Source organism: Pinus tabuliformis, chromosome 7 (genome assembly GCF_031772625.1).
Source record: "Pinus tabuliformis cultivar Carrire ecotype Pingquan chromosome 7, CPIR1, whole genome shotgun sequence".
NCBI lineage: Eukaryota > Viridiplantae > Streptophyta > Pinopsida > Pinales > Pinaceae > Pinus > Pinus tabuliformis.
Window position 1 is genome coordinate 948,809,181 of NC_142293.1, and position 16,221 is coordinate 948,825,401.

Genomic DNA, 16,221 nt, shown 5'->3' on the forward strand with positions numbered 1-16,221 from the left:
GTGGTCAATTCTAGAGCATTCTAGAAGTTTGTTTGACGTGTATTGAGCGCCTCCAGATGGTTCATGTATCCCTATGAAAGAGGAACTTATCCCATCAAGAGGGGAGCTATCCCATCCAAAGAGGGGCTTATCCCATTGATGGTGGATCTGATTAACTTCCTCTAAAGCACTATAAATACAGGCATTGGGCCAGAGGGAGGGGAGGTTGAAAGCTTAACATTCCTAAGGGTAGATGCTGCTGGAATTAGGACTCCCTTATAGAGCTTGAGAGGAGAGATTCCCATCCTTTCCTAGCATTATTTGGAAGTGGGTGAGCTGATCAAAGTAAAGGAAAACTCTTGCTGGACCCTAGGAGGGACCTGCACAACACCAAGGCTCAGGTTGTAATGGTTTCTTTTGTTTCCACTTAATACAAATAAACTCATTTTTCTCAACAGATTGTTATACATGATTTGTTTCATATACTCCTTGGTGTGTATGATGAATATGTCTTATTTTATAAGTTATTCAGGTGCTTTGTAATCTTTTGGCTTGTTAGTGAATGCAGGTTTCGAAGAGAAGGAGGAGCTCATCCGGATCGGCGAGGCTGGACTGCTACAAAGCGTTGGACTAAAGGTATGTTATAAACACCTGTTTACTTGTATTCTAAATGCATATTTAGAGAAAGGTAGTGTTTACTTGTCTTGTTTGTCACTAGAAAGCCTTAGCTTCTAGGGAGGTCGGTTTTGTCCGCAAAATTGACTCTTTCCGCATGACAAAATGACGACTCCACTGGGGAACTCCATTGATGTGAATGATTGATTTACCGACAAGTGACCCCAGGCTCCTCGACAATAATCCGAGATTTACCGTTTGTAGTACGTGCGTATCTGGCGTCTTTCCCAATGAAGGAGGATTGATCCCCTCACTGGTTCGGACACGGTCTCGTGCTTCTCCTTTAAGAGGAGCTTTCCCAAAGCATAAATGTAACAGTTGGATTTATCCTACCACAAGATGAGCTACTTGTTTGGTTTTGCTGTCTTGGAGAGTTAATTACTCTCCTACTCCAAGACACTAGCCCAAGCTAGATTGGTGTACCAGAGCCCTAGAAATGTAAAAATTACTAGATGAATTTTAATTAAGCGCTGTGTTATTAAGGCTGTTATTACTCAAATGGGTAAATGGATATGAAACCAATGGTTTTATGACCCAACTCAACTGAATGCAATGATAATGCAATCCTTTCAATTCGATGAATCCTAATTAAAGTAAGGAGAGAGTTTCCATTCACTTCCGACAATGCAAAAAATTGATCACTAAGAGAAAATATAACAAATTCTCTAATGCACTAATTTTATCAAGAAAAACTAATGCAAATCAATTCCAAACCATTTTTTTATTTTTATTTTTGTGTAAATTCAAATCAAAGAAAACTGATCTAAATCTACGATTGATTTTTTAGAATGTAAACTATGCAATTGTAATCTATGCACAATTCACTTGAAAAGTATGCAAATGTAATCTATGCACATTTTTCATTCATATTCTGAAAATGAGAATTCTAATGATGCAAATGTGATATATGCAAGATAATTCTCAAACACAAGACGATTCTAATGTAATCGAATTAGGTATGAGGATAGTTCTTTTCTTGTGTCAACCTCATTAAAAAATGAAACAAGGATTTTAGAGCATAGTTCCTTGTCTTGTGTCAAGCTCGTTAAAAAAAGAAACAAGGAGTCATGAGCATAGTTCCTTGTCTTGTGTCAAGCTCATTAAAAAATGAATCAAGGATTTTAGAGCATAGTTCCTTGTCTTGTGTCAAGCTCATTAAAAAATGAAACAAGGATTTTAGAGCATAGTTCCTTGTCTTGTGTCAAGCTTGTTAAAAAAAAGAAACAAGGAGTCATGAGCATAGTTCCTTGTCTTGTGTCAAGCTCGTTAAAAAATGAATCAAGGTTTTTAGAGTAGAGTTTTTGTTAGGAGTAGTTATGAGCATAGTTCCTTATCTTGTTTCAAGCTCGTTTAAAAAATGAAACAAGGGTTTTGAGGATATTTCTTTTCCTGTGTCAACCTCACTAAAAAATGAAACAACTCCCACAAGTCTTTCCAAGATCTTGAGAGTAAAGCTTCATTCCATCCACCTCATTGAATGCCATGAAGCTTGGGGGGCATGTACCTCGTTTTGCGTCATTATGCTGGGGGCATGTGAACTTATAACAAGCATAGTTTTTCGTTTCAAGCTTGCGTAAACATGAAACCGGATTCGAGCATAGTTCTTTTCCTGTGTCAAGCTCGTTAAAAAATGAAACAAATCCTCCTCTAATTGAGTCGAGAGTTTGACGAGATCTATGTTAAGTTGTATATTTAGGTTAGTTATTTCAGTGTTTTTCATAATTTTCTTACAGTTTTAGGTCGAGTCTTTCAAACGATCTCGTAACTCAAACCTTCATTTCATCCAACTGGTTGAGTGAAATGAAGCTGGGGGGCATGCGCTCTAGCAGTTATGCTTAGGGGGCATCAAGCACAGTTTTCTCTCTGTTTCAAGCTTGTGTAAAAATGAAACTACTTTGAAGCATAGTTTTTCTCTGTTTCAAGCTTTTGTAAAAATGAAACCTATCTCGAGTCAATTTCAGTTATTTTCAAGACTCGTTAAACTCATGAAAATCTCGAGATTATTTTGCTATCTTTCATTCTCGTAAAACAAATGAAAATGCCGAGTTCTTAACGTCTTTTCCTGCTCGTAAATTAAATTGAAAGTTGGCCATATGAGTACATTTTTATCATTTTTTCGAACTCATTAAAACTTACGAAAAAGTGAAAACCATGAGTACATTTTTATCATTTTTTCGAACTCGTTAAAACTTACGAAAAAGTGAAACCTTAGAGTCATCTTTAAGCCCTTTTTTGACTCCTAAAACATGAAAAGATTGCCAAGCGTTTCGTTTACACTTCTTAAAACGGAATTAAAAGGCGGTCCCCTTATAGCCCTTTTCTAACCATAAAAACAGGAAAAGATTGCCGGATTTTTGTCGTTTCAAATTCGATACTGGAAATAAAACGACGTGTCCTTGATCGCTTTTTACTTTTTAGGTCAAAGACAGTAATCATGAAAGTACTCCTTGGTCGCAAGATCAAGCGGTTCTCTCAAGTATTATTTTATACTTTTTCGGGCTTGGGAGACACAAATTTACGAAAAAGTTCAACCCTGGAGTCTTCTTAAGTTTTTTCAGACTCTCTAAAATTGAAAAACGCCGAGATTCTCCTATACTGGACTCGTTAAAATTTCACAATAAAGGACCTGTTCGATTACAAACAGGAACGGACCACTCCTTCTTAGGGTTCGAATCTAAAACTAAGTTGGACTCATCCGAAGGATGAGCTTATAATCAAGCATATGTTATCCTCCTCAAGCTTGTAAAAAATAAAGAGGTACTTGCCAGAAATGGTGGGGAAAAAGAGAGGAAAATGAGCCTATTTGTTATCCTTTGTCTCAGAAAAACCTTATCACCACTCTTGAACACGAAACGTTTCATTCACCTGGGTTGGGAAATCCTTTTCCTAATAGTTGATCAAACCATATTGAAAGTCTTCAGCCGGTTCCGGGTATTAACTTTGGGTCAATTGTCACCAAGCCATCTGTCGTGTCGTTATGTGTTCAATAGGTCACTGCAAATAAACCATTCGTCTGCAAAATACCTGTCATCCATCTCGACCATCCCTGAGTCAGTCCTTACAGCTACATTTCTTCAACTTGATCTATGATTTCGTGTTGTGGGCTTGCCTGCAACGGGTCGCTTTCTATCGACATCAGCACATTATCTAGAAAGATGACCTAGAAATCATCAGTACCTTGAAATCTGCATGCATCAATGGCAGGTTTCTCGCCTTTGACGACAGTTTACATCATTGACTTTCGATCGAAGGATTCCGTGAAATGTTCGACATCAACTCATTCATTCACATATCATGGATTGTACTGGGTACTTTGAGAACCATTGACATCACTGGTGGTCTCTCTCACACTTGTTAACAGTTTACATCATCGACTGGTAATCAAGTGGTTTCTACCATGTTCGACATCAACTCATTTATTCACATGGATAGAATCGAACTTTTTCGGGAAGTAGAAATGAAGACCCTGGATCTAGTTTCCACCATCCAAGCTGCGAGGAGTTTTGTATTCATTGTATAGTAGACTAATCATAAACAAATGGTTGCGTCCATACTGTGTCTACATATGTTTATGATTATGATGTATTGCGAAATCATTCCTATATCAGAGCAGTAGTTAGTTTGTTAGTTAAGTTTTTGATCTGAGTATGGGAATGCCTACCTCAGCGATGATATGATCTTATATATGTATTTTGTGTTGAATATTTGCAGGTTCCGACTGGGCTCTCCACAAGATAATCCTTGAAAAGATAAAGTACTTCACCCTTCCTAGATGATATGAAACCCTAATCTACTACAGGCTTCACACTTTAGGGGCCAATCTGTTACACTAAAATTTGTCACCATGACTATTTCCAGTTAGTATGGCTCCATCAACTATCATACTATCCTCCTTGGAAAGTCTTATACCTCTACTCTTCATGTCAAACTCCAAGAAAGAGAGAAAGTCTTTAAAAATCTATATAACTCTGGGTACGTAGTTTCTCTTAGCCTTACCTACGTGTACGCACCTCAAGTTCACATTCCATGCGTACTTGTACGCTCTCTCTGTAAAGGGGTGGGTGCGTACCCCTGTAAAGGTCAAAAGGCGCCAGTTTTACTTCAAAAAAGTTACTTGTGGTCGATTCTAGAGCATTCTAGAAGTTTGTTTGACGTGTATTGAGCGCCTCCAGATGGTTCATGTGTCCCTATGAAAGAGGAACTTATCCCATCAAGAGGGGAGCTATCCCATCCAAAGAGGGGCTTATCCCATTGATGGTGGACCTGATTAACTTCCTCTAAAGCACTATAAATACAGGCATTGGGCCAGAGGGAGGGGAGGCTGAAAGCTGAACATTCCTAAGGGTAGATGCTGCTGGAATTAAGACTCCCTTATAGAGCTTGAGAGGAGAGATTCCCATCCTTTCCTAGCCTTATTTGGAAGTGGGTGAGCTGATCAAAGTAAAGGAAAACTCTTGCTGGACCCTAGGAGGGACCTGCACAACACCAAGGCTCAGGTTGTAATGGTTTCTTTTGTTTCCACTTAATACAAATAAACTCATTTTTCTCAACAGATTGTTATACATGATTTGTTTCATATACTCCTTGGTCTGTATGATGCATATGTCTTATTTTATAAGTTATTCAGGTGCTTTGTAATCTTTTGGCTTGTTAGTGAATGCAGGTTTCGAAGAGAAGGAGGAGCTCATCCGGATCGGCGAGGCTGGACTGCTACAAAGCGTTGGACTAAAGGTATGTTATAAACACCTGTTTACTTGTATTCTAAATGCATATTTAGAGAAAGGTAGTGTTTACTTGTCTTGTTTGTCACTAGAAAGCCTTAGCTTCTAGGGAGGTCGGTTTTGTCCGCAAAGTTGACTCTTTCCGCATGACACTAAGGTTAAACTCCATTTGCCTATGAAAATTAAAAAACCCCATGATAAATTCCATTTCACTCAAAATACCCATAACAAGTTTTTGTCCTAAGTATAAGTTTATCTGAAGAAAATGCATAAAGATTACATTATGCTTAATGGTATTTTCACTCCACTCATCTCACTTCATATTAATTTTTAACTTAACAATATAGCTCCACATATACCTTTTCCCATATATAAATAAATCCCATATATAATACCCCAACCCTTCGTTTAACTACAAACTATATGTTTATCCCATGCCCCCTGACAAAACCCTCTTAACTCACCAATTCTTAGTAAAGTTAAGATAATCCCTTCATTAAAGCCCGTTTGATTGTTTAATCCCATGTTTTACTCGTAAATAATCGCAAAACACCAAGGATTAAAGTCGCCCCCCCTCGAAACCTCTACCCATTTCATCTGTGCTAATCTGTCACCCTACTGTTGTCCAATCATCAGCACCCAAATTCAATGGTCCATAGTCATATCGGGTTCACTCGATGTCTGACCTTTACCCACCCAATAAAGTGGTATTGCCCAATCCCCCATCTTCTATGTGTCACGTGCTAATATAGATTGGGTGACCTCGCCAAAATATTGCTTCCTCCATAAAAGTGGTGCGATGGCTTGGAAAACCACCTCCTTTCCCAACCTGAAAAACCGCCAACTATTCATTTGTAATTTACTCACCAAAAAGTTACCGTTGTTCAATAAAAGGGCCGAGAAGCCCTATTCCACCTTTTTTCGATTAATTTCTTTGTAAGCCTCTTCAAACCATTGCGACACCTTCAAACGCTGAAATCACTAATTGACCTCAATTTCACTCCTAAAGAAGTTGCAGAGACCCCAATCAAGCTCTCAGGCTGTACCAGAGCCCATTCAACCTTCTGCAGTTGGTGAGAACACCAATTTAAAGTTAATTCACCCAAATTCTAGGTATTTGAAGAGAAATTACCAGATGCCCTTTCAATTTGAAAAAGTTTAGTCTTTAAAGTGTTTTGATTGAGTCAAATTTAAATCCACAAGAACTGAATTATGGCTGCCCCCATCGCCATGGATGTCAGACCAGTCATAACCCCCCATATAGACCTTGACCACCTTCCCCTGGAGGACAGGGATTTTCAAATCAAAGACACAAGTGCCTATACACTCTTGCTCAAAATTTATTGTTTGAGTAAGGACATATATTTAAAACATACTGATAACATTGGCCTTTGGGACTCCAATTTGCCGAAATAAAAGTTTCCACAAGTACATGTATTTCCTGGGATTGTCCATATGTGCCATGCATGTTACATTCTCAGCCAGAGAGCTATAACGTCCCTAGACCAAAAAGTCTTGTTCATTATTACAGCTGAGTCAATCAGCGAAATGTTGCAAGTCCAACTAGGTCCAAACCTAACCCGAATCTCCATTGGGGATTTGTTAGACCAGTACACCAAATTGAGTCCATCAAGACTGGCCCAAATATTCCAAACTTTCATTGTAGAAGAGCATCACATTCCTACAGATGCCCCTCCATATGTTTTTGCCATTTTCTAGGAAAAGGGAAAGCAAATTGTAACCATGAAATCATGTATTCTGGGCTATACCACAGATGAATTCATTGATGAGCTATCCTGGCCTTCATGTCCATTTTCACCCCAGGAAAGCCTCTTGCTACTTTGTACAATTATTCCCAGTTCATTGCTGAAAGGATGCATGAACAATTTACCAGAATGCACAATGAGGGAGTATTCATGTAATCATCTGTACTTTACCACATGTTTTGTATTATCAATCAGACAGATTTCCCTTCACCATCCAGAAGTTGGATACTAAGGCCACTCCAGGTCTGTTATATTTTGGATACCACTATTCCACAGGTATTCATCACCATACACCTATAGAGACTTCATTGACTCTTTTATCCATCTAGTCATGACCATGCTGATGGGAAGCCCTCCACCGAGAATAAGCCAAGAAATCAAAAGAGTGCTCCAGTTGTCCAAACAAAGTAAGGTGGGAGATTGATACCTTTACCAAAATCACACCGAAATAAGAATCTATGATTGCCAGCTTGCCCCATACAAACTGGCCAAATACCTCCCCATGAGGTTATTTTCTTTGGAATATTATAGGCATATAATGAACTTTGATGATATCAATTTTGTCTCAACCAAGAAAAAGTCTCAGTTCAAGATCAAGAACTAGTTAGGCCCTTTCATTTGCAATTCTAGAGAGGCAGGAGAGGAAGCACATCAAATCCTACAACAAATGAAGTTTAAGAATAGTTTCATGTGGAGGTATGGCCCTCAAGGGTTTATAACCAAACTAAGACAAAAGGTCAAATTGGGACCTTACATTCATCACCACATACCAGATATAGAGAGATATGCCAATCAATCTGAGTGGTTTGGAAACACTCTCATAGACAGGGATAGTAAAAAGGTAGATGTTGAAAATACCTTGTTTGATTTAAAGAGATAGCTTGATGAAAGATCATTCCTACAGGTACCAGGGCATGAAGGAACCATGAGTACCCCTACTACTTTGCAGACTCCTCGAAATGAGGAAAATAATCCCAAAAGGAATAGAGAGGGAGCCTCCAGCTCAAGTATGGACACTTCCAATGCACAATATGAGGCTAGCCAGAGTAAAAGGCCTAGGCTCAATCCTATTCCATAATAGGAAGACACAGAAGACTTAATAGAAATAACTAATACTATGTTAGACATGAGCAAGGGCACAAATCCGTCTGGAGAAACATAAGAGCCATCAACATCAAAAACTCAAATTTTAGAAAGGCAGCTCAGTGTAGAAGTCTCCTCATTCAATAAGCCTGTTGATAGAGATAGGGACATTAAGGACATGTTCAAGGAGATTAAAATGAGAAATGAGAAACTGAAGGCGGAATCCTATGCACAGTATTTCAAGCTTACATCTCCTAATCAAAGTAGGTTGATGTTATCTTTTGACATCAAGGAAGGAAAGATGCAAATGTCCTTCATAAAGCCAATTGTACAACAACCGAGAACATCAACAGATTTCAAGAAGATAGACTTTGAGGTATTGGCAAGGGATATTCATCCCGTTGACCAAATTGAATTTCATAAGCAGGCCGAAGAAATGATTTACTCCACCCTGACAAGAAAGGCCATGGCTACTCATCAATTATATAATTCACTCAATAACATTCCAGCCCAGGTTGAGAAAGGCATCCTAAAACACCAGAATCAAGTCTTTGGAAGACTTGGTAATTGAATTGGGACATGACCCCAAAGACATCAAGGCTATTGAACAATTGATCAAAAAGAAGAATGATGACATTGCAACACTCAAGAAACAATTGAAGATACCTCAATTACAGCATCCCCAGACACAAGAAGTATTGGAAAGCCAAACAAGGCATGAAGAGTTGATGGACTTAGCCCTTAAACTAAATGATCAGTTGAGGGAGACAGAAAAGTAATTGGACAACTCAATCCAATTAAAACAAACTAATCTAGGCACTACCTTGGTGACTATCATCATAGCAGTTACCATGACGGTTCCTTCCACATTGGCAGCCTCATTGGCTCCCGCAGCTCTAATGGCCACAACAGCCGGTTTCTACAGCATCTACATCAACAACAGGTACATCAAGTGATGAAGTAGCAAAGTTGGTTAAAGATATGGAATAAATGTCCATACAAGTCCTTGAGATGAATAAGCTCAAAGAGAAAGTGATAAGCTTGGAAACTGAATACAAGCTTGCCAAAATCATGCACAAAGAAGAAGTGCAAAAGGCTACCAGGATGAGTGAAAGATTGAAAGCCTTAGAAAATGACTTAACATTGAAAGAACCCCTTGAGCAGGCTAAAGAACAACTATGGGCCAATATCATTGACTCTGTCAATGATATTTGGCCATCTATTTAGGTGACTTTTGAGCAAATAGATTTGATAAAGCTGGCTACAAAGGACATCCAGAAAGTAAAAGCAGAATTAGGAAAAATGCCAGAAGAGGCTACCAGAATTATCCAATTCCTTAACAGCAAGAATAAGTATGAGCTTTAGGAATTGGAAATAAAGGACAGAACATAGATGAGCTTTAGGAATTGGAAATAAAGGACAGAACATAGACAATTTTGGAGGTAAAAAAGGTCCTCTCCAAGAGGAACTTGATGTAAAACTTGGATGATAAGTGTTAGAATATGCAGATAGCCATTGACAGATTTATGGCTCAGTTCCAAATTTTGAGAGAGAAGGGATTACCCAATCCCTTAATGATAAATGACAAGCTCATGACACAAGAGGGTTACAACAAGAAAATCAGAGAGGTAGCAAAGGATCAGGTAAATACATCATCAATAAAGACATTGCCAACAAGTAAAGTACTCTACCAAACATTTGAAAACGTGTTTTACCTCCAGCATGACAGATGAAATATATAGAAAGATGCTAAAAATCCAATTAACTGATGCTGAAACATGGGAGAAATTAATTGATTTACTATAGAAATATGCAGTAAAAAGGTTAATGTACAGTAAAAGTAAACAACATGGTAAAAGGATGAAGAAAGATTAGCAGAGTCAAAGTGTATCAGATAAAAGGCTAAAGTAAATGAAGCATCAAGCATGAAAGATCAAACAACAAAACAGATAAAAGGGCAAAAGATCAAAGCCAATAGAACCATAATAAAAGGGACAACATGAAATAGTTCCATAGTTGTCTCTATCTTCTTGCAAAAAGATATTATTATTTCCTAGATTAAATCTCAAATTAGTTTGAGATATTTTGTAATAAACTTTTGTATAAATACTTCAAAATTCGAAGTATTAGGTGGATTCTATTAGACATTTCTATAGACTTTTTGATCAGAAGACCCAAAAGGTTATTGTATAATTTGCTGAGCGAGCAATTTGGATTGATAAATAAAGATTAGATATTTCCAAGGATTCATGTGTTGAGCGAATTTTAGACAAGTATTTTCATGTGTTATTGTTATTTTCCCCAAAGTTATTCATAATCTTTAATGTGTTTCTCAATATAAATGTGATAACTGGAATAATACTTCAGAACTTGATTAATTACACTCTATCTTAACATTTATACATTTAAATGTTTTCACTTATATCTAAATTAAAGAATTCTTCATTGCTTTTTGATCTTGATTATCCCTTCATTCCTCATTCATTATTCTGGAACCCTTAACTGCTCTCTCACCCCGATTAAAACTCTTTCATCCCTCTCTCTCAAAGATCTGAAAAAACACTCTGCTATCTTGCCCTTGGAACATTCCCTTTAGTGAGGTAATCCAGTTTTGCTTCCTTATTGTTTGACTCCATAGCCCAATGGTCTAAAAGACATCATTTTATCCATCTGTATAAGCAGATGCCACCACCCATTCTCAAATACAAATCAAAAACCCTTTGAACAATCATAACTAGCCTAAAAACATCTTACCTAAAACAAAATTAAATTTTAAAAATAGAACCCTCTCTGAGCATCAAGAAGGCTAGGTCCTGATCTCTAAACTCAGTTTGTTGTTACCTTCGTTTTTTTTCTTTTTACTTCAAAAGAATTATGAGAGTGATGACAAGTTGTTCGCGTTAGTGAGAACGTTGCCCACCTCTATTAACGCGCTTCTTGTGATGGGAGGGCTGCGTGTTAACGCTTTGTATGTGAAGGTTGTTTGCGTTAGTGAGATAATGTGCGCTTCTTGTGATGGGAGTGCTGCGTGTTAACGCTTTGTATGTGAAGGTTGTTTGCGTTAGTGAGATAATGTGTGACGTTGTTTGCGTTAGTGGGATAATGTTGCTCACCTCAAAAGAAACTGCATGCAGTCTATTATTGCGCCTCTTATGGTGAGAGGGTTGCGTGTTAACACCCTGTATGTGAAGGTTGCTCGTATTAGTGAGATAACGCTATCCACCTCAAAAGAAACCGGGTATTTCCGAATCACAATAAGTTCACCTCTTATAATGTGGTGCTCACTCTGTTATAACGCCCTCTATATAACCTACAAAGTGCATTATGCATTATAACATTAATCACAAGAAAATGATTTTAAAAATAAATTTCAAGATGTTTTCAAACTAACTAAATATTTTAGTAAAAAGTATGTTTTTATAAACAAAAAACAAAAAAAATGTCATTCATACCATTTTCCTTCCCAAATAGAGTACAAGGCCGTTCTTCCGGTCATTCATTCTCTCTTACAATGGCCTTCGGTGGTGCAACGTAAATAACCTACATATATATTTTTACAATTGATTTTCACATTTATACTTATTTATAATTTTTTTAATATATCAAGACATCACCAAATGGTTATCTATAATATTTTTACAATTGATTTTCGTATTTATAGTTATTTATAATTTCTTTAATATATCGGGACATCACCTCATGGTTATTTATAATAGTTCATCGAACATTATAAAATAAAGAGACTATGTTTCAAAACAATTTTGAACGATTATTCAGTAGTCGGCTCGATATAAGTTGTTCATGGAAACTACGTTATTCCAAGAAGTGAAACTCTGCGTTATTTTTGAATGGAAAAAACAAATACATAATTAAGGTGAATGGAAGCATGTTGAGTTGTTCAATGTTTACTTACTGAAGTCATGGAGCAACAACAATCACAAAACGTGTAGGCCACCCTTGTTTCTTCTTGTTACATAAAGATCCCATAAAACTAGAAACATGGTCTTAGGTACTTCCAGCTATGTTTAAATTATTTGTTGCACGTGGTTCTTTTGGCCGAGATTGTATTTAAATACTATGCTGGTAACCTTTACATATCGTCTATTTAAATAGTTGCTTATTGTTTCATAGTTCTTGTTTCTTAAATACATGTTTATCGTTTATTATTGCTTCATAGTTCTTGTTTCGAGAAATGATTTAGGTAAAGAACCAAATCTCCCCATCTTTTTTTTTCTTAAATACATGTCTATTATTTAAGACTGCTTCACAGTTCTTGTTTCCAGAATTTTTTATTTAGGTCAAAAACCAAATCTCCCAATCTTTCAAGTAGGAGCACATCACATCACAGGCGGAACCTGTGGGTTTCATCGTCTATGTTGTATATTTAGTATTCATGTTTTCTTTAGCAGAGACGTGTTGCATGTGCAGCCACATTTGTTGTTAACATAGTCATTAGTGGACATGTTTCTATATTTAGAAGTTCAAAAAGAAAATTCCAAAACCCTTGAGCTATAAAGAAACACAATTCAGCTCCCCAGCTCCCACTATCCTGCTCATATCGTGAGTGAAGCCCAAGCTCCCACTATCCAAGTGGTCCAGGACTCAGTCGATGAAGCTTTGAAGTTCTCCGAAAGTGCCCTCATTTGCCGGTTCAATGGTTTTTGGCCGCGGCTGGCAGCACTCCACAATTGGATTTCGGAGGTATGGAAGCCTATTATTTCCGATGAAATTAATATCTACCCCTGTGCTAGAGGTTTCTTTATAGTAGATTTTGAAAATCCTGAAAGCAGACAATGTATTTTAGATTCCGGCCCTTGGTTTTGGGAAAAATCAGGCCTATTCATGAAGCCATGGAACCCATCATTCGATCCCTCTACAGCAGTGATAACCTCAGCACCAGTTTGGGTGAGATTGCCAAGCCTACCCTTGCATCTCTGGAATCTCTCCTCGCTAAAAGCCATTGGAAATGCAATTGGGAAATTTTACTGCAGGTGCCCAGAAACAGAGGAATATGCCAGAACCACCTATGCACGCATCTGTGTGGAAATGGATTTCAGCGTCGGATTCCCAGCTCAAATAAACCTAACAAGTAAAGACTATGTGTGGAACCAGAAGCTTGATTATGAAAGTGTCCTCTTCAGATGTCGATCGTGCTTTGAGACGGGGCATCTAGCCAAAAATTGCCCAAAAGCCTCTGAGAAAAATTTTGCTAGAAAAAACCTCCACAGATCTACATGGTGGGAAGGAGCACAAAAAGAACACTACACTGTCATCAAAGAAGAATATTCTAGAGAAAACTCTGAGTCACAAGAAATCAAGAAAGAAGGAAACAACTCTCAAAGCAAGCAAGGAGAAAGCCCGCCCCAACAAATCAAAAGTGATGAAGATTTGAATACCAAAGCAGATCTCCTAAACCAAACTTCATCGCGAAGCTATGACACCAATGTCCCAAGAACCAGAAGAGATGAAGGAGATGCAAGACAAAGGAAGTTGGAAGACCGTAGAGAAAAGAAAGAAAGCTACAACACCAATCTCGCCAAGAAAGACGAGGAGCCAGACAAGTAAAAATTAAGAAAATTGTAGGTCCGATAGACCAATTTGGTCTCAGTGGACGTTAACCACCATCATCATCATCATCATCATCATCATCATCATCATCATCATCATCATCATCATCAATTAGATAAACACGAGGTAGACTTAATTAATTGTTTATTTCTATAATGCGTCCTTCTACGATCATAATTTTTCAAGTTCCTAACACTATTGACGAAGTTAGTTTTTATATAATGCTTCAAGATGTAATTTCATTGCTATTTACTATCCTTTCGCAAATGGAAAGAAGGGCTAGGGTCTAGCTCCACTATTTTAAGTGATTATACGGAACCATTTCACTTGTAAATTAGAATTTATACTTCATTAGAAGAGTTTATCATAATGAATCACAAAATATTTAAAAAAAATTATTATTCTCTATTACAGTAAGGTAACTTTTCAAAAAAAATTAATTTATTTTTTATAATATATTTATTTCAGTTTTGATTGATTCATTTTTTATTTTATAATGATTACATTGTACTACAAAATCTCTAAGTTATTATAGGATAAAAAAAATTATTGTACATCCTAACATTTACTCACTAATTATAACATTAATTTTTCCATATTTCACTGCAAGTTGTTAGAAAACCAAAAAAACTTCAGACCATAAAAAACCATTGATGCCTGCTGTGGAAACCATCAATGCTCTCTTTAAACTTTACTGTACACGATGTATACCTATCTCACCATTCATCCACTACCCCAATTCAATCACAATGCTCTCTTTAAACTTTAGTGTACACACGATGTATACCTATCTTACCATTCATCCACTACCCCAATTCAATTTGGGAATTCTTGGTGAGCGAGACAGAGATTGGAAGAGAATTAATAGCCGAATGATTTGCATGAGGAAGTAGTTGAGTTTCGTTGAAAGATTTAACTCCTGGCTGGAACACATTTATGTGTGATCCACGTGTTTACCTGGATCCATCAATATTAATTCGCCGTTGGAAGACATTTATGTGTAATCCACGTGTTTACCTCGAACCATCAATATTTCATCTCGCTTGGTGTGAAACGGAAATCCAACGTAACTGTTCATAAAAATATGGATCTGTAATGATACCATCAATATTTCATCTCGCTTGGTGTGAAACGGAAGCCAACGGAACTCTTCATGAAAATATGGATCTGTAACGATATCCTTTGGCACTTATTAACTCTAGAGTTACTTGATCATATTGAAGGTCTCGACATATTTCATGTATTTTTTACTCGTTTCAAGAATAACAGACTGTAATTTTACCTCGAGATTGCCCCGTGATCTCTAGGTCAGATCACAGACTAAATCGAGCATCAGTGGGGTTGACTTTGATAATAATGAAATAAAGTTCAGTAATTTTATCATATATTCGTTTAATAAAACTTATATGAATTAACAGAAAAATATTGTAAATATAAAAAAAGTTATGAAACTTTTAATTCAATAAATTTTTAATATGGAGTAAAGTGTTAAAAAAAAAAAAATGATTGATGCAATAATTTAAAATAAACATCAAAATATTTATTTTAAAAAATATTTTTTATTTGAAAAATAAAAAATATATATATAAAAATTAAATACATTATAATTTGATTATAAATTATTATTATATATAAAAACAAAAAGAACTTTATATTATAAATAAAAATAAATTTTAACTTTATTTCATAATTATTATTAAAAATTCTATAGATATTTCATAAAAGTTGAATTCTCTACTATAATATAGCAATATTTTTTCGTGTTTTTTAAAATTATAAAATAATATCCCTGAATATTTATTTTTAATCTTAAAAAAATATAAGACATTACTATAGATTTTGATTCTCTATAGTTAATTATAACCCTGATTTTTTTTAATCTCTTTCTTTCCACTTATAAGCTTCCATTTTGTCATATCTTCGTACACTTTTACTTTAATTTAATTAGAAATAAACTAAGCAAGAGATACTCGATACCATCATAAAGTTCTCTTCAATTCTACCTTCTTTATGTATTGAAGAAAAAATCTTTATAAAAAACAAGTCATAAATCACACTTTAAATATTGGTGTGAAAGACAAGACATAACATTACAAAATCACACATTAAAAAAGGATTTTTGTATGAGACATGGTATGTCTTATTTGTTTTTTACTCTAATTTAAAGATAATTAAAATAAGCAAGAATATCTACAAAGTAGCCCTTGTTCAAATACAATAGTTAGTTCATACATTTCAAAATTCAATAATTGAACCAAGTGGCAAGGAAACGCTAGCTATGCGGCCTTGTTATATTATGTTTTACTTGTATTACAAACTTGATACACCAATTAATGCAAACATATAATAAATTTAAATAAATTAAAACTTGAAGTAAAGAGAAAAGAAACTAACACACATTTACATAATGAACATGTGAAAACATAATT